Source organism: Ambystoma mexicanum, chromosome 14 (genome assembly GCF_040938575.1).
Source record: "Ambystoma mexicanum isolate Mex_15411 chromosome 14, UKY_AmexF1_1, whole genome shotgun sequence".
Classification (NCBI taxonomy): domain Eukaryota; kingdom Metazoa; phylum Chordata; class Amphibia; order Caudata; family Ambystomatidae; genus Ambystoma; species Ambystoma mexicanum.
This window is the reverse complement of record NC_090940.1, coordinates 249,884,661-249,904,851: the sequence shown is the minus strand read 5'-3', so window position 1 is coordinate 249,904,851 and position 20,191 is coordinate 249,884,661.

Genomic DNA, 20,191 nt, shown 5'->3' with positions numbered 1-20,191 from the left:
TGTATCCTTCATCTCATTATTGGTCAAATGTTTACAGTCAATTTGGAGTTCTCTCAACAAATCGATATTGGAAAAGGTATCTTCCTCTTCCAAGCTCCTTAATATATGTACATCCTCAATATCTAAAATCTGTAAATCACTATCAGGTTCCTGTCTATCACCCTTGTAAATGTTCAAAGTTCGCTGATGAAAGTATTTCTTTAGTTTGAGTTTTCTAACAAATTTAAATAGATCAATTTGTAAAGTAACCCAATCACTCTTAGTTGTGTGGTAAAAAGATAGCCCTTTGTTCAAAACTGATTCCTCAATGACAGTCAAATCTCTTCATGAAAACTTCATCACAAGGTTCACTGCTTTTTCAGATGTTGCTCCTTCTGCATCCAAGATCTCATGATTCTTGATTGCAGATCTGTGTCTACCTCCTCTGACTCCTTTCCCACCTCTACAGCCTCGTTTGACCCATGTTTGGTTATAGTACTTAAGACAAGGGGATCTCGAAACGTTACCCGCTTGTTGTTTTCCTTGACATTGCCTTTCTTTATTCTCCTGAGTTGTTCTAAAAAATTCTTGTTTCTATCTATTTTTTTACTTCATCTGTCTGAGTAACTTCTCTGCTATGCTCTCTCATTGCGTGTTCTATCAGCAATCGCATCATATTTTAATCTTTTTGATCTTACAGTAGCATCCTTGAATGTAGTCAACATATTCTCTCTTGGTGCAAAAAATATGTTTATATCATCAACTCTTGAATGAATGAATGGTGGTACAAGTCACAATGAATGTGAGTGCAATTGAAGTAGGTGTGTCTTAATGGAGCTTAGGAGTAGTGGTGCAAGGCAAAATAAATTTAAAAGCAACTCAAATTGGGAGCAGTTTAGATATGGTAGGAAAACACGTACTGAAGAGGGAGTCAGAATCTTGCCACCTCCCCCCCTCCCATCAAGTTCATGACAAGACCGAAGGCCAGAAAACAATGCAATCATTGATTCTATTTCGGACAAATCCCAAGTGCGCCAATGATACATAAGTATACTGAGAGGTACCCCCTCAGCCATCTCTACCGACCCAGCACAGTGCAGATATATTCATATGTGAATGAAGAGCCACAGGCCATGGTCAGGGTCACCATTATGGACAGCCTGTACTAAGCACCATTAGGACCGAGCCAGGCTTTTTGTTTGCAATGCGCTGAGACAATGTAATGGTATAGACCATGCAGGATGTCCTGTGATTGAGCAAGAGTGAAATCTTGCTCCTGGTTTTTGCAGCACAGCATCCAAGAAAAATATGCAATGCCCTATGTAAACAGTCATCAGCAAGATAGAGGAAGAGTTTACTGAACGGGAAAGCCCCCCTGTCAAGCCTAATGAATAAGGTAATCTGGGCAACATTTGGGTTAGAAGAGTCACGCCCACTTGAAGAATAATGCATTTTCGTCCTGATGAAGGCCGTCTGGAAATAAATGGAGAAACCATATCTGGGATTGGGTTATCCTCAGAGTAACGGGAGCAAAACGCAGAGGATCGACAAAACACTATCTGTACATCCTTTGAGATTTAACCATTGGGCATAATGGACATTGATAATTCCACAGAGATAAAAGAGAGTGATACAACAGACAGTAGGAGGGTCCATGTACATGATGATCCTAAAATAGCAGAATAATTGTATAAAAATACATTGTCCGGGAGTATAAGGGACCCATAATCATGTTTTTTTGTTCCTCTCTTTTTATATTCTCTTTATATTTTTTATATTCTTTTTATAGTCTGTCCTCTCTGATAATAGATGCATGTGTACTATGTCAACATCTGCAATTTTGTTTAGGATTTTTTGCTAAACTAACCCCTGATTGATGAAATATTAATATGCATTTCATTATGTATTGTTTTTGATGTTATATATGTTTTTTTTTAGATAAAACACTCTCCACAAAGGAGGTGTCTATGTGAATAAATCAGAGTAAGTTTTGTATGAAAAGTACAACAGGGTCTGAGTCCTTTATTGTGCGTTAATTTATACATCAGCATATATGAGCTAAGTTTGGCCTTAAGTCATAAAGAACAGGAGGAGGGCATGGTCTGTGATTCTTGTTTAATACACTCAGCACCAAGAAGCCATGTTGCTGACGTTGTTAGTGACAACCCAACATAGCAGTGTTAGACATGAAGCACACGTGCAATCCGCACTTTGTTGTACAAACGCACACTCAAATACATGAAGAACACAAGCGTACAGTTTTATAGTTAGAGGACAGATACATATACATATTGTCATTGCTTTTATTTTTTTTGCCAGTAGCCAAATGCAGACACGCAGAAACTGTAAGGTACACGAGATCCTGTGCAAAGCTTACAGATTCTTAAATTCAAATAACTCTATGGAACTGCAAGAGCACCTATGGGACCTGACAGAGCCAAGTGTGACTAAGCTATGGATAATATAGAATAGCATGGACAATGTAGAAACCACATTATAAGGTTCAGGAAAATTACAGCAGGCCCCAGATCACTGAGCAAAGGATGAGCTGAGCTGATTCAGGCTGTTCAGAGAGCAAGACGTGTGAGATCCTGCAGCCAAGGTCAAGAGATACGGGAGACATTCCAATACCCGGACAACAAGGGGACCAGCTGCAGAAAAGGGAATAAAATCCTCATAATTCGGAGCTGCAAAGTTCAATTCCGTGGTCTCCAAACACATAATACAGCTGAAGCAGAGAATGGACAGGGATCGGTGGTGTGAAAGAAGAGCTGATCCCAGGGTGCCAGACACGGACTGCAAGAAGTATGCAACAAATAGGCAACAAGCGTTGCGCTGAGCAGGAGAATATTCTCATAAGGCAAAGGTGGTGCACACAAGTTACAATATTGACACATAATTGTTCACATCACTTTGAAAAGGCACACATTGAGCTGAGAACCATTTCGGGTCCCAGGCCTTGGGACATCAGCTCCAGCCAATCACAGTTTAGTACCCTCGGGGTGGGTCGCATCGGCCAAGAACCAATGGTAAGGTCACAACTCTGCTACAATGTTAAAGTTATTAAAGTGGGGATGGAACAGGCCAGCCACCTAACATGGAAGAAACAGTAGAATAACATATATATGTACCCATATAGGATTGTATGGTCCTGATGGCCAATCCCATGCTGTGATAGGTTTCTGGACAGAGGCCCAAGTAGTGACGGATCAGTAACGTGTTCCTAAGAAAAAAGTGGTCTGGACACCATTTACTGTGTGAAATACTGGAATCTTTTTGAGTTCTTGTATCGATCGCTGTTGGTATTTGGCTGTAATAAACCACAGTTTGAACTTGCCGTTGACTGAGTCCTTTGTGTTTTCTAGAGGAGGGAGATGGGCCCTGCAAGTCTGAGAACTTCCAGTATCACTCTGGCATACCTTGGGGTTCTCCCCAACAGTGCCGTTCTGTGTCACCATGGCAATCGGATATATGCAAATGAGAGTAGGGTATTTAAGTAGATGAATGTTAAAACAAACAGGAATGTAATGTGAACAAGTTAAAAGCCATAGTATGGTGGTTGGTCAAGTAATGGCATTGTTGAGATTTGTGTCTGTAAACCTTTCACGATTTGCATGGAGGATGTGGGAGGTTAGAAACGTCATGACGGTCGCATTCCATGGGGGATATAAAAAAAGGTAACAATGGGCAGGCCTCTGCTCACATTGGTTACCGGCATAGAGTTTGTGCGGATTGACGCAGGTCAAAGCATTCAGCTGTTTCCTGGAGCGCGATCGCTCACAATAACCAGTAAGTGAACCGTGATGATGTTTGGTGTAGCATGTAATGATTAGCTACAAAGACGAAGATTGCTGGAAACAAGGCTGTGGGGTGAGCCTGGGTTCATAATTGTGGCTTGAAATCTTGTTTTGTCGTGCCTAATCCAGTATAAGTAGCGAGGCACGCGTGATGTTCATGTTTTGTTGTGTGCTTCCAAAAACTTTAAGTCCCTATCAGGTCGAAGCTCTGGGCAATAATGGGAATGGGTCACAAACATTAGTTTTAATTATGGCGCTTTTGAATCATGTTGCAGGTATTGGAGAACAATGTGAATGTTGAATCAATGAGCACACAAGTGTATGGAAACTAGGAGGGAGATCTATGGCCGGCTGGAGTTAATAAAGTAAAGAGGTCACCATTATTTTTGTTGTGTAAATTGGGTGTTACCTTCTCTTTCTTCCCATGCAGGGAGTTTGAAAAATTCTTATAGAGCAAGAATCCGGTTAAGATAAAGAAACAATAATGAATAGTGAGTTTGTGACCTGTGAAGGAGCTGGTTGAGCACCTGTGTGGTTATGTTTAAAGGTGTAGGGTTTAATTAATAAATTGATGAAGACATGCACGCAATGATACTTGGTTGTGGTGAACACATGTTAAAGGTGAAATGTGAAGGGTCCAAGAACTCTAAATGGGATATATATGTATAACAGTTTATTCTGTGTCTCCTCTTGTGTTTATTTCTCCAACCAATGCTGGAATATGATATTTTATCTATGTGGTGGAATCTTTTTGGAAACATTGATGGAATTCCTATTCTGTGGTAATGTATGAAACTGTTTTGCTATGGTTTCTGTATTATTGACTATGTATTGGTATTGCATCCCTGAAGAAGACCTCATGGAAAGGTCGAAACACGTGTTGGCATACCATCATTAAAAATGACTAACCAATAACTTTCAGATGTGTTGTTAAAATGTTGAACTTTTAAAGGTTACAACAATTTGAAGAACTAACTTTAGGTGTATGCGCATCCGGTCAGTGGCATTTACATGTTTTCCCATTTGATAACCAACTTCAATTTTACCTGTGCAGTCTTTAAGTACCATGAGGCGGTCTTGCCTCTCTTTTTTCTCTGCATTCCTTCCTATTCACTCCATTAAGAACACATTCCCCTCCTCTCTGTCCCAAACTCCCAAGTGCCTCATGCCATTTCTTCTTTTTACTTTGACTATCCTGTGGCACTTTCATCACCTATAAGCTGAATCTATTGCATTCAAATACAGATATAGAGAAATGGCATGTCGGGAGGGACACAAAGCTTGAAGGTGTTGTTTGGTTATTTGCTCACCCATTGACTGTCTATGGCAATGTTAATCCCTATGGCCATTCCCACACTGTTCCTGCACAAAAGACTTCCCCATGGAAACTCCTGAGGTTGCTTTATTCAAGCCTTTCCATCAAACTTTGTGCTCAAAGTGTCTACCAGTGCTAACCATGTATGCCTTTAACCACTCAATTTATAAGCACTGTGCGTCTCCCTCACAGAAGTTGTTAAAAACAAGCATTGGCAAAACCATCGGTGTTGGCCTGTTTATAAATATTAGGAATTTGCCAGGCACTGTTATTAGATGGCCAGGTATTTACACCATTTTGTACCTGCTAGCATCAATTGCCAGTTAATACCGCTACAACAGTGCATGGCAAGTGCCTTTCCCATGCCTACAAACAAGCCCAAACTGATGGAATTGCCAATGCTTGTATGTGATTTTCTCCTAATCTCTGGATCTCCCTTCCTCTTCCTACCTGCTATCAATTGCCACCTTTTCCACCATGCTGCCCTGAAAAATCATTTACTTTATTAGTTAGTATAGTTGTGACACTAGGCTTTGACTCAACTTGTGCTTTTCCTCAGGGTTTTTCTTGGTTGCTTTCAGTTTGGGGTTCAGCTGCGAGGTTGCCGGCTGTTGAGGTGTTTCCACCCCATTAACAGCCTGTGCCACCTGCATTGGTTTTTAGGTCCTTCGGTGTGTGGGTTGCAAGCACCTGTTTATCTATGTTAGCATGCTCCGGCAGTCCTTGTTGCATTGGAGAAGCTGTCATGGTAACATTGCTTGCCTTTGAGGTTGATGCAAATGTGCCCAGCGTGGGTTGTTTATATTTATCCTTGGGTGGTTTGGACAACATGTTTGTGTTCCATCCAACTGTCTTGAGCTGTGTCCGGATAGCGTCTGTGTCACAATTCGTCACCACTTGGCGAGTAGTTGTTTGCGTTAAGTGCTTGCTTATTCTGGCCCAGAACCTGGGCACCAGCAATGTGGTTTGGTCAGAGGCAGCTGTTATTGCAGCTAGAAACCCTGCCTCTGTGCTCTGTTGGCCTGGTGATTGATACTGTAGTTTGCTCTGAGTGACCAGGCCACTACATGGCTGGTTTCAGGTGACTTGCACTGCACTCTGCCCACTTCTGCAGTGCTGTCTCTTAGTATTCATGCACCATCTGCAGGATGGTCCACAGCCTCCTCAGTGCTGGTGCTGCGTGGGGGGTTGAAGATCGCCCTCACTTGTGCCTGCAACGCCTGCAAGGTGGGGGGAGAGTTGCCCCGCCTGCAGCCACAGACTTGTTTGTGCATGCTGCTGTTCAATTCTTGGGGCTCTTCTGCGTAGTGTCCTGTGCCCACTTTGTATTAGGGGTGTTTCATTGCCGCTTCCAGGATCCTCTCTACGTTCCAACACCCGACACCATATTCGCTTCAGGGTTCCTTGGTCTGGTATGTGCGTGGGCTTTTGTTCACTTAGCAGCCAAGTTGAAGGCTGTGTTCGTCTACGCCCACTGCTCAACATCTATTTCCCCAATGCACACCCTGGTTTCAATAACTGGCCGTCGGTACTGATGGGGGCCCAGTCTCAACCAGTGGAGCTGCCCGCGTGAGTTCCTCTCCCCCGCTCGGCTGCCACACCAGTGTCACAGTGCATTCTGCGTATACTAACACCACATGGTGATGCTCCTGTCTGTTCTGACTCCCTCTGATTTGCACCGTTGCCCACCCTCACCACTGTCACCGCAGGTCCTCCTTGCTGATCACTGCTACGTACCAGGTCACTCCTGCCTTTGTTCTCACCCTGTATACTCGACTTGTAGTTTGTCCCTCGCTTCTGGGGCCGCATCAATGCTACTGCTTGCTTGGTGCATTGAGCAGGGGTTCCACATCCAGGTCCACTGCCATGTTAAGTGGGCGTCCGCTCCAATAGATAAACGTGCCAGGGGTCACGTTTATCTGTTTGCCGTTTCCGATTTTACTCTAGATTTCGCATGTGTGTTCCTTTCTCAATCACTAGATGATCCGCTAGATTGCAGCTCTTGGTTACTTCAGGATCCTTTGCTTTGAACAGGATCTTGACGGATCATGCAGGAACAATGAGGAGAAGGTCCTAACAGCATGGCTGCCAAGCCATGCCCCCTTTCTCACACCTCGAGTCTTCCCTAGAATTTGTATTTGTCCAGTTTACCTTGCACTTCAATTCATTAAAAACGCTAGATATGTTTAAGATTTGTGAAATTAAGTTTTCATCTTTTCTGTCATGGTTATTTTTTTGTCAGCCGACACCTGTTTTGACCCCTCCGGGTCTTAATCAAGGCTAATGTTCCTTAGTTTGTTTCCACGTTTGTAGGTTGCAGAGGTTCAGTTTCCTTTTGTCGCCCACGTGTGGCTCCTTGTGAGGTCTATTGTTCCTTGGAGAGTCTATGCTCGTTTCGGCTACCTTTCCCCACCCTAATGAGATCGCCAGGAGATTGCCCCTGGGTGGTAGTGGTGTGCGGTATAAGTCAACATAACATAATGACAGTGCCATAAAAATTCAATAAAATCCAAATACATATGTGGCCATGTACGTAATTTGGTCATTTCACATTGTAACGCCAAATGTTTCAATGTTTTGTCTTACTGAATGTGTTTAAGTCATCCAGCCAGAGCACAAACAAGTCCAGTATTGAAATAACAACTCAAACCTAGCATGGCACATTTTGCAGACTAATCTGTAGCAATTAACATTCAACTATTGCAAACGCCACAGGAGTGCCAAGCTGAGATCTCTTTCTGACGGGGAGGGTTGGGCTGTATTAATTTCAATGTCAAAAGATGTTTTGTATGGCACATTTTTGTCATTTGTATGACTTTGCAGCCAGGTCTTGTACTTTGTGGGTAAAGTCAGTGATGCTATTTAGGGGTTGTCAGAGGTCGCAGCTGCGACCCCTGAGGTCTCCCTTGCTACCCCTTTGTTCTCTCTTGATACCCCTAAAATAAAAACGTTCTTTTTTTATGGAAGCTCCTGCACCATGTGACTCTTTGTTTCTGGAGTGGCTGGCTTTCTTGTTCAGGCTCCTTAAAAAAACAGAGGGTTCCACATGTGTACCACTTTGAGCCGTGACACTAAATAATAAAGAATAGGAATAACAAAAAATGGTCTTTCTGGAATTCTATACAATAATTGCTAGACTCATCAAAGGTTTATTTCAGGCACACTTTAGGGGGGTGGGTCACTCATTTAGTCTGTTGTTAAAGACCTCAAATTCACGATGCAGACACAAACCTCCAAAAAGCATTTAGCGTAGATTAAGCATCCATTTTGGACACTGTATTTTGCTTTTTGCTTTTGCAAGTTGCAGTTATAGCATATTTATTTTTCTGCTGTTGTCTCTGTTATGATCATCACAAGACATTCCATCTTGGTGTCCTCGCTCACTTGTGCCTAAAAGCTTGTGTACAATGTAGAAATGTGCGATCATAGCACATAAAGTGGCCCTTGATTTCATTGTGCGACATTGCCTTTCTTCTCTATTTCCATGGCATGCTGTTCAGGATGCTTGTTTGCATGTATGAGGTAACAGGTGCCCAGAGTATGCGATGCCATGTGAGGCCAACCTCTGAAGCCTGAAAAGTAGATCCACGCAGGCTTGACATGTGGCCAACTTTGCACCAGAACTGCAGATTAACTGGCCTGCTGTTAAATCTGTTACAGTTTAATGACATCCACTACAGAGTGTAATCTGCTTTCTGACTTTGAGAACATTCAGACATGTAATTGCTAATTTTACTATATCCGGTAAGATAGCTATAGCCGGTAAGATAGCTCAGTGGGTTGAACGATTGCCGCATAAATGTGTGTGTGAGCAGCAGGTTGCAGGTTCAAATCCCGACAAGGACAACTTAGCCATTCATCCTTCCGAGGTTGATAAATGAGTACCAACACAGGTTGGGTGATATTGTATGTGTATTTGTTATATAGTGCGTAAGTGTAAGAGCTACATAATTATCATTTGGCCTTGGACGTCTGCTTGCATTCACAGTAATTTGGTTATATGGGCCTATATTAATGAGACATATGGTGATCCATTCTTGTTTGAAATGTATATCAGATTACAGTGATATCATAACTATATTTTCCGTAGTATACTTAGGAACAATGCTATGTGAAGCCCACGTCCTGTTTTGTGAAGGGGCGAAAGATCCTGTTCCATCACTTCCTGTGATGTCACTGTGGGGTGGGATCAAATGAAATCACTTCCTGTGATGTCACCAGAGGTCAAGGGTTGTGTGATGCCACTTCCGCTACCCCTGGCATTTCGGTGAAATGACGTCCCTGGGGAAAGGACCTGTGCGCACTATTCCTTGGTTTGGGAGGGCTGCCCTGGGATCTTCCCACTTGCTGCTTGTCTTGTGTAACTTGTATGCCTTTTGCAAAGACAATAAGATACCAACCAATAAAGGGTTGATCTCCTCCTTGTCTTTTTCCACAGTCCACTAGATTTTCAATGCTGACAGTACACAGCGAAAACAGTGCATGTGTTGCAGACAATTTGCATGGTCACAAATCCATGCAAATACAGACCTACCCTCCTGCTATCGATTGTTGGAATTATGAGGAAGTTAAGTTTGGTGGGGATTCCCCTGCTACTTAAAGACTTTTCTGAGCAGTAATGGGCTTGAGTTATGGACCTAGGTATCACTTATGACAATCCTGTATGGAATGAGGATCATTGAGTTCACTGACACACTGCACCATCAAAAACTAGAAGCTTCCATCACACATCTCTAGATGTTGTTACACAAAATAAATTACCATCCACAGATTGTCTTTAGATAGTAACCTGTATCGTCAAAACAACCTATGTATCTTATGTTAATATGCCTTTATACTGTGCCAAATCACAACCCTAGTAGTATCAGAGATTCTTGGGTTGATCTTGAAAGAGCTTTCTTTGTCTTTCCAGGGGTATATAGACCTTAATCAGCTGGAAAAATACAATGAGCGAGGGGAAGATAAGAGTGTGGGAAAGCAGGGAATAGCTGTTGCGAACGAAGACAATAAGGTTGTTGCAGTTAGCTGAAGCGGAACAGATTAGACCATGTCTGGACGAGGCAAGAAGACTGCCAAGGCTAAAGTAGGCAAGAAGACCAGGTCTTCCAGAGCTGGTCTGCAGTTTCCAGTTGGGCGCATCCATCGGCTCCTGAAGAAGGGTCACTATACAGATAGGATTGGCTCTGGTGCTTCAGTTTACCTGGCAGCTGTCCTGGAATACCTGACTGCAGAAGTGCTTGAGCTGGCAGGAAATGCTGCCCGTCATAATGGCCGATTCATTGCCAATATGCGCGGTGATAGCAGAAGAATTGAAAATGGGCACTTGTAAAGTGCTCAACAATTGGGCAACAACAATACAAGAAACACTAAACGAAATATCATGCACAGAAGAAGATCTCAAAAAAAACCCAGACCGAGTAAAGATAAAAATCGAACTCATGGATTGGATCCACACTGTAGACACAGCGAGAGCAAATAAGCTACTCACCCACCTTCCACCGACGTTCAACAGGGGGAAAGAGCCACTGAACTACTGCAAAAAGTTCCCAAACAAAAAAATGAGGAGCACATTCTTGAAGGCAAGACTAAACCTGCTGATGACACATCAAATCCTAGCCATTAGATCATCAAAAATGGATAAAAGCTGCCGCCTATGCAAAAATAAAGAAGAAGTGGAAACATTGCGACATCTAGTCCTAAAATGCCCAAAAACCAGCATAATTAGAGACAGATATATACAACCATGTCTGCAAGGGGCGACGACGCTAGATGAAGAGGCGGTCTGGAATAGGCTAATCTCAGGAGAAACAACGAGATGGACCATAGCAGCAGTAAAATTGATAGACCTTGCCTTCGAAAAGATTGCCAACACACAGGCCCATATGAAAATAGCAGAGATGGCCGAAACAGTGAAATTGCCCATTGCAAGCCAAATCCAAGAAACAATCAAATAACAGCGAAATTCTGGAGAGAGAAGGCGGAAAGTAAACATGAACTCAGAAGTGTCAACATCAGAAAAATGACTGTCAAAAGCGCCTCGGCGCATCTGTAGAAGAAGAAGGGTTCTTGTAAAAATTGTTAATTTCATTTCCGATTAAAAACAAGTAAATAAATAAATAAGGGAGGAATGCTGTGGGTTGGGATATATTGTGAAATAATGTGTGTGCATCAGTCCTGTTAGGTGAACTATGGTCCTGCAAAAGGATGGAAGCAGGTATGTTCCAAAGTTTTATGATAACTGAGATGTGAATGAACATAGACAGTTCTCAGTCTCACTGCGCTGAACAGTGGAATAGTGACAGGTGTTCCAAGTAATTCAAAGAAGGAGGGATTTGTCATGAGTCCAATGAGTTTATTAACGAAGTAGCCTGACACGTGTTTCAAGTCATCACCGACTCTTCATCTGAGGCTGAAAGTTTCAAGAGCTAGCCTAACCAATTAAGTATATTGTGGCCAGTGCCAGATGCACTGTCTCACTGCTTCGCAATTGCGGAACTCTGTGCAATGCTGCTGAGCTGAATGAGTTCATCTGCATTGCACAGAGTTCCGCAATTGCGACTGAGAACTGTCTGTGTTCATTTAGGTTCTTAACTATGGGTGGCATCTGGCAGTGCTCCCACACCCCTCAGCCACCTGCAGCTTTAGTGCTGGCCTAATTTCTTCAGTGTACAAGTGCTGTGGACTTTGACTTGTTCTGCCAAACCTGTGTGTTTCCTAAATGAGATGTGTAAACCTATCCCACTTTCCATTAGATGTCAATGACTACTTTCCCAACCTGGTTGTAGAGGGCAGTTTGGCACAGATGCATTTTGAATAGCCTCTGCCATCTTACAGCCCACATGTCCCTTTCAAAATCCTTGTTTACATGTACCCAAAAACGGAGAAATGCCTAGTAAGGCTGGTGGGTGTCTGACAGTGGCGATAATTACTCTCACTAGAGCTATACACTCAACATATGCCTTTACAAAAGGCTTGACCTATCGAGACTCCAAAATCCCAAAGTGCATCGATAACCAGCTGGCCTAAACCCAAAGGCCAAGCATACATGTCTGAAACTTAATTGCTGTACTTTTACCACATCGTCAAATTCAGAGTCTCATATTGAAGCTCAGTAAAAAAAAAACTGCTTTTGTGTAGAAGACATGTCTATTCTGGAAGACTATGGCCTTATTGGCTCAATGACATACTCTTCCAGTGCAGAAGTGGAAGAATGTTAAGGCTATTTTTCTGATACGCTGGGCCTTTTATAAACCTTGCCCTCCAAACAAAGCCATTACCACGTGCAGTAATGACCTGTTGAAATTGCCGCATGTGCTGGTATCGAATCTGCATGGAGTCCAATGAGACTCCAAAATGGGGAATAGCTGAAAGATCTGCAGGATCATGCAGACCCTCACCATTACTGTTTGCTTAGCGAATGCGCTACAGTATCTGAGTATAACAGTATCTCCAAAGGATATATCACCTTACTCTAGAGGAGGCCCAATATTTAACGTGAATGGTAGCATTGCGCCTGATGTAAGCCAATATGTACAAACAGGTGCAGAACTTTTACTCTTGGACTAACCTAGTATGGCCTGGGTGGAGCAGCCAACCATTTAATGTATGAATTGCATGTCTCCCCTGCACTTGCGCATTCTCAATGTCACTGGGCCTAGTAAGATCGCTGTTTTGTCTTCCCTTGTTCCCCTCCCTTGCCTTGTCACGCTCTGAAACACTTGTGTATGAACGTGATACAAATACATTATCATATCATATCACGTATGCTGGCCACTAACCTATGTTGCTGAAAGATACTGGGAAAAGAGTATACTGTGATGACAATATTTTGCATATTATATCCAAAGCATACAGACATAACCAGTTTTAGAAGCCAGCAATACGTGACTTTGCCCAACTGACCACAGTAACGGTATAGTAGGCCTCATTACAAGTACACTGGTTCAGGTAAAACAGTGGTAATTCCGTTACCACCACACCGTACTACAAGTTTGTTGGTAAGGTGGAGGATTTTCCTCCACCAAAAATCGGCAAAATCAACGGTATTACTGGCAGTAATTCTGCTAAAATCCTTATGGATTCTGAAAATTGGGATTACCACCATCCTATTACCATTTCTAATCTGGCAGTCAATCTGTGGGACCAAGTGGTGGTAACAGTAATCGAGTTTTCAAGTAATTTGAAAGATTTACTGCCTTATTACCGCCAAATTTGTAATGAGGCCCAATGACGGAATTACAAAAACAATACATTTCATTACACTAACATGGAAGTTCCCTTAATTAATTTACCCGTGGTTACTTAGTTTCTTCTTATGAGGGTAGGACACATGCTGTGGCGAGTCTTGCATTCTTCAGCCAGGCTGAAAAATGTAATTCTGGAAGGCAGCCACATGGGCTTCCGCACGAATGGAGCTGTCCTTGATCAAATTAGAAAGTGGGACAATCCTTTGAGTGATTGGGACCTCTCACCTAGCTCATTTGATGAAGGAGCTGGAGATAAAAAATAATGTATCTCAGGCGATCGGTAAGACTTGAGATGCTCTTTACTAAAGCAATTGACTCAATCCCTTAGGAATGAAATGTGACTTTTCATATTTAGGCAGAAAATTTAATGTATTTATGGGATGGAGTAGATGTGATAACTCCCATTCTCAGATAAATGGCAGGAGTCAGAGGTCATCTTGGGACTTCGTCTATTTTATCATGTTCGTGAATTGTTATATGTGTCAGTATTGAATTAAAGCTCAGCAGAATGGATCACTGTAAAAGTACTGAAATAAAAAATAAGGCTTTCTTGGCTTAAGGTAGCCGGTCTCCGTACACGTGTGTGTCTGTAAGGGAATATGCTCGTAAGGCTGTTATGAGCTTCTCAACATGTGATTAAAATATATTCCTCCTGCTTCTAAATACTGTACTGATAACTATTATCACCACTCATTTTAACAGTATTCAATTGATTGAACTCGGATGGATGAGCAGGATTTTAAAATGGGATAGCAGGTGGCCTGGATGCTCAACTACTGTCAACTACTGTGCTCCCCTACTGTTCTGATTGGAACCTGTTGCATGAAAACCAAGCAAACATTTCTACAGCAAGGGCATTAACCTACATGGCAACTTTACTATAGTTGTGAGTCTTTCAATGACACACTGCAAAGAAAACATGAAAAATTTGAATGTAATGTAATGTAATTGTCATTTATATAGTGCCTTTACTAATTGTTATGGTCTCAACGCACAGTAGTGGAATGCACTTGAGGGATCGAAGTCCAAGGTATGGCAAATTCATCAGAGGAGTTTAAAATCTGTGTGTGCATTCTAGCCACTAGGAAGTAGGGTAGGGCTGGCCAAGTCTCTATTAGCTACTCATATTGAGTTTGCATGTGGATGGGTTCAATGAGGTCGTCTGGACAGTATGCGAGTGCAGGAGATTGATTATGTGTCCAGCTAGACCGAATTTGGATAGCTGCATTCTAACGGTAGCAGTGCTGTGCAAGGTGTTTTAAAATGGTGTATGATAGCAGCTGCATGCAGGTGTGTGGCCTTACCTTCGGCTATCTTCTATGAACATGGAGTGTGATATGTCTCTTCATAAAAAAGCTGTCTTCCTGCAGATCATGATTCTGTTTTTTGAGGGTTGAGAAGGAGGTAGTTGGACATCGGGAGGCAAGATCAGGGTGGGGAATGATGGCAGACGTAGGATCTTGAAGATGATCTTGGTTTCATCAGCGTAGTTGTTGCAGTTCACATTATGTGCGCAAAAAAGGGTTTGGAAATGGGCTCAAGTATAGGTAGAGTAGTAGCGTAGATAGGCATGTGCCACAAGGGGACCTGTTCATGACAGGCTGTCTTAAAGTATATTTCACATTATACTGCTCAATAACGAACATGTGCCTAAGTGCATTCGCATCACACTGAAAATCGCATTTGAATGAACCTGAATAAGGCTGACTACGCCACCATTTTAGAATCATCAGCCATTTTGTTTAACTCATATTTCTGTTGAATGAAAAAGTTGTTTTTTCGGCTCCAGCAGAGAAAAATGAACTTTGCACTGTGTCAACGCAGATAAACATGTTGTGACTGCTGAGAGTGGATTGTTTGTCTTGCACTAAGAAACTTTGGAGCTAAATTAGAGTTGAACTGAACCATAATTTAGATGTTGTCTGTACCAATAGCGTCATCCTCATTCAAACAGTGGAACAGAATGTTGAATAGTTGAAACTGTGTGCCTTTGCAGAAATCTTTATGTTCATCCCTTGAAACTGGATTAACTTTAAGCTTGACAACAAATGTTACCATTGTGTCTTATGTATAGAAAAACATGTCTAGTGTTTGAGGAAAACATTGAACAATGTATAGTTATTTGAATCTGCATTAGTTTGTGATCAGGCTGTGAACCCTGATGAATATGTAATTCGGAGATGGGCCGTACGTTGTGTCCGGGATTGTGAAGGAAAAGTATAAAAATGCATGCTTTGTAGTGTCCAGCACTTTCTCATCTCACAGTGTCCGCTACCACACATTCGAAGGTGTTGACCAGATAGTTGTTCTGCACAATAAAAGTGTACTTGCACCATTGTACTTGTAAGATTTCAAAAATAGGGAATGCCTTACTGCCATAGGTCCTTTAGGCTAAATATAGTGGAACAACAAAAAATGAACCTGGGCAAAATGAGATCAGAATGTCTAATTCAATGGACAATACCAAATTTTGTCAAAAAATAGATATTTATTTATATGTATCTTACACAAAACATTATCATTCTCGACATCCACATATGTACACCACCATTCATTCCATCATTCATTCACGCTCTCACTAGGCACATCAATATTCCAAAATTAGGGTACTCTGTCCTCCTAGAAAACATATATATTCACATAAGTTTGAACACTTCTCTGTAGTTTCAGTAAGTGTTAATACACAGAAACAAATAGCATCCTGCTTATTTGATATAGCTCAACATATGTTTTTCGGTCGTCACACAATGGACCCCTGGTTTGGGCCAGATACTAAAAGCGACCTTCTTCAGGAGACAGATGGTTGGCTTGCAACCACTCCAACATTTCAGTACAGTGGAGGATGTCTTCAAAACACAATCTACAAATAGACAATATACAAAACATCAGAATTCTGATCTCTTAATTATGTCGACACAGATATATCTTGTGTGTCTATCAAATTTGATGTATATACGGATTGACACTCACCTCCACACCAAATGCTGGAGTCGCGTGTCAAACAATGGTCTTCATCCTGCAGTGGTGATGGGTTAATCTACACCTATACTGCAATGAAAGAGGAGGACAAGGCATCTACATCGGCCTCCATTGAACACTTGACAAAAATGTCTGAACATTGTGTTGTCATAATTTAGACCTTCTGGCTTACCTGACTGGTAGTACAGGTATGAGAGTGTCTTGCATGTCTGTCAATAACTCTCCAACAGTCGGGGCCACAGAGAAGGATGAAGCTAAAGAATCGAAAAACTACCAAGCTCGACAAACGTAGAGGGCAGTTTGTTGAGTGAGAAGAAAGAGTTGCTGACCTTGCACTTTGCAATACCAGTGATCTTAATTAACCACCAACAGTCGTCAAGAATGCATGCCGTTGAAGCATACATAGATAGCGGAGCAGTTGGAAATTATATTAATCAAGAACTGGCAGCAGAGATGGGTCTTCCTTTGTGTTCTAAGCCAACTATGGACAAGGTAACCACCGTGGATGGGACAGAAATCGCTTCTGGACCAGTAACCCAGTGCATAGCCACGGTAACCTTGCTGTGCCAGGACGGACATCGGGAGTCTATTTCATTCGATCTCATCAAGGCACCTCAGTTCAGGCTAATACTAGGGATGCCATGGTTGGTTGCTCACAACCCTTTGATAGACTGGCAGCCACGAAAAGTAACCTTCCCCGGTCACTGCTCCCCTGCCTGCTATTACCAAGAGGAGAAACCTGACGTCTGTATCCCCATGACTCCCGGAGCGACAGTATCAACCCTGGGGGCAACTAATACCTTGCCAAGTGAATACCATTATTTCCAGGATGTTTTCCGAAAGGACCAAGCCAATACATTGCCGCCGCACAGGCCCTATGACTGTCAGATCGACCTTGTTCCTGGTGCACAAATCCCTTGCTACAGGATCTACGCTCTCACAGAACCAGAAAACCTTCATTTGAAATCCTATTTAGACCAGTACCTTGCAAACGGATTTATCCGTCCTTCGAACTCCCCCGCAGCCAGACCTTTGTTCATCGTACCGAAAAAGGAAGGAGACTTGAGAACCTGTATTGACTATCATGCATTGTACCAGATCACTGTGAATAACCGCTACCCCTTGCCACTTATCCCTGAGATGCTAGACAAAGTTAAAGATGCCCAGATTTATACCAAATTGGACCTTCGAGGAGTGTACCACCTGGTCCGAGTCAGAAAAGGAGATGAATGGAAAACCGCCTTCCGTACTAAGTACGACTTGTTTGAATATCAAGTCATGCCCTTCGGGTTATGCAAAGCTTCTGCAGCATTCCAGTATTTCAAGAATGACATCTTAAGGGAGTTAATTGATGTGTGTGCCTTAGTGTACATAGACGACATCTTAGTATACTCATCCTCGGAACAAAATCATGTCAGGCACGTTCGTTCAGTCCTCACCAAACTCCCTCAACATCGCTCGTTTGCAACGCTTGAAAAATGCTTTTTTCACGTCACCGAAGTAGAATTTCTTGGTTTTATCCTTACTCCAGGAGGCATCAGAATGGACGTGCACAAGGTAGATGCCATTCTGAAATGGCCTTCACTGATGTCTCTGAAAGGGGTACAAAGCATGCTGGGCTTTGCGAACTTCTACCACCAGTTCATCCAAGACTTCTCTCAGGTTGTGCACCCAATCACAGTACTATTACGAAAAAAACAATACAATGTTTGCTTGGACCGAAGAAGCAGAAGAAGCCTTTCAGGAACTTAAACAAAGGTTTACCTGTGCTCCAATCCTGCGACATCCTCGTCCAGACCTCCCATATGTCGTTGAAACTGATGTGTCCAGTCTCGCAATGGGGCTTTCCTTTCACAGAGAGACCCGGAAATCAGCCAGCTATATCCTCTGGCCTTCTGGTCGAAAAAGTTCTCACCTCCAGAGATTAATTATGCCATCACGGACAAGGAACTCCTGGCTAGCAAATCTGCCTTTAGAGCCTGGTGGCACTACCTTCTGGGAGCCAGACACACCATTACAGTCATCACAGACCACCGAAACCTGCAATATCTCAAAACAGCCAAGGCCCAGTCCTCGCGCCAATTATGGTGGGCCCTTTTTTTCGCCGAATATGATTATGTAATCACATTTCGACCAGAAGTCAGAAACGGAAAGGCGGATGCCTTATCTCGCATGGGCACAGATGAAATAGTATATACAACTCCAGACCCAGTACCTATTATACCTCAAGACAAACTTTTGGGTATCACGACAGCTTTAACACAAGCAGAATTACGAAAAGAAATCCAATGGAAAATGAATCCTGATGCCTACCTCGCATGGCAAACTCAAGGAGAACAATATACCATCAAGGACCATCTACCCTTTTTTAGGGATCGCCTATATGTACCCAAGAAGGAATTACAACAGCATATTATTTCAAACTAGCATGATTCACTGATCGAAGGGCATCCTGGGAGCGCAAAAACCCTAACTAATGTGAAAGAGAACCTTTGGTGGCCTACCTGGCGTAAGGACATCATTCAGTATATTCAGTCTTGTGGTGTCTGCGCACAAAATAAATCACAGAAACAAAAACCATCTGGTCTCCTACAACAATTGGAAATTCCTCCAGTTCCATGGCACACTCTTTCCCTTGACTTCATCACTGATCTACCTCCAAGCCAAGGGTTCAACACCATCCTTGTAATTGTGGACTTATTCTCGAAGATGGCCCATTTTATTCCTCTCAAAGGCCTCCCAGATGCAGCCACTTTAGCAAAAGTATTCCTGGAGGGTGTGGTTAAGCAACATGGCTTCCCTTCGGTTCTGGTCGCTGATCGAGGCAGCCAGTTTTTTTCAAACTTCTGGAAAAAATGTTGTGCAATGGCGCATGTCGATGTTCGGCTGTCTACCAGTCAGCATCCCCAAACGGACGTCCAAACCGAGAGAACCAATCAGACACTTGAGCAATATTTACGGTGCATGCTGCACCACCAACAAAGGAATTGGAAAGACCTACTATGGATACCCGAATATGCATATAACAATTCTTTGCATTCAAGCACGGGACAAGCGCCCTTCTATACCCTTTATGGCAGACATCCACATACATCTGAACTAGACCTTCCAGCCAGCTTGGAAATGCCAGAGGTAAAGACTCTTCACACAACCATTACTCAGGCTTCCAAAAGGGCAAAGGAACACCTTATTCATGCCAAAGAAAAACAAAAGAGGTTCGCCGACCAACACTGGAACAAGGCCCCTGATTATCAAGTAGGAGACAAAGTTTGGTTAGCTGCTAAATTCGCACCCTTCAAGGGAACCCAGACCTTTCATCCCAGATTCTTAGGAACCTATACCATTAAGACAATTATCAACCCAGCAGCCATGAAACTGGATTTACCACCTAATCTACACATCCACCCGTATTCCATCTATCCCTCCTGAAAGCAATGTAACCCAGCACACGGATTGGGACACCACCTAAGCCCATACTTGTTGATGGAGAACCAGAATTCGAAGTCAAAGATATCTTGGACTCTAAATACTCTAGGACCAAGCTATATTATCTCATCGATTGGAAAGGATTTGGACCACAAGATAGATCCTGGGAGCCCAGTCAGAATATCCACGCACCACGTCTAATCAGGAAATTCCATCAGAACTTCCCAACCCAACCTGGGCCAGACAGAAGGAACACCATGGGAGGGGCCTTAGGGGGGAGTGCTGTCACGACCCCCACCCAAAACCCCCTCTGGCAAACCCATTGGGCAGGTGGAGTCAGGACTTGGGCCTCTGGAGCCTGGCATCCTCTTCAAAATCCCTCATGGGGCCAGACCTGGCGCCTATGGTGCCAGGCTCATACACCATGAAAAACAATGTGCTTGGGAACT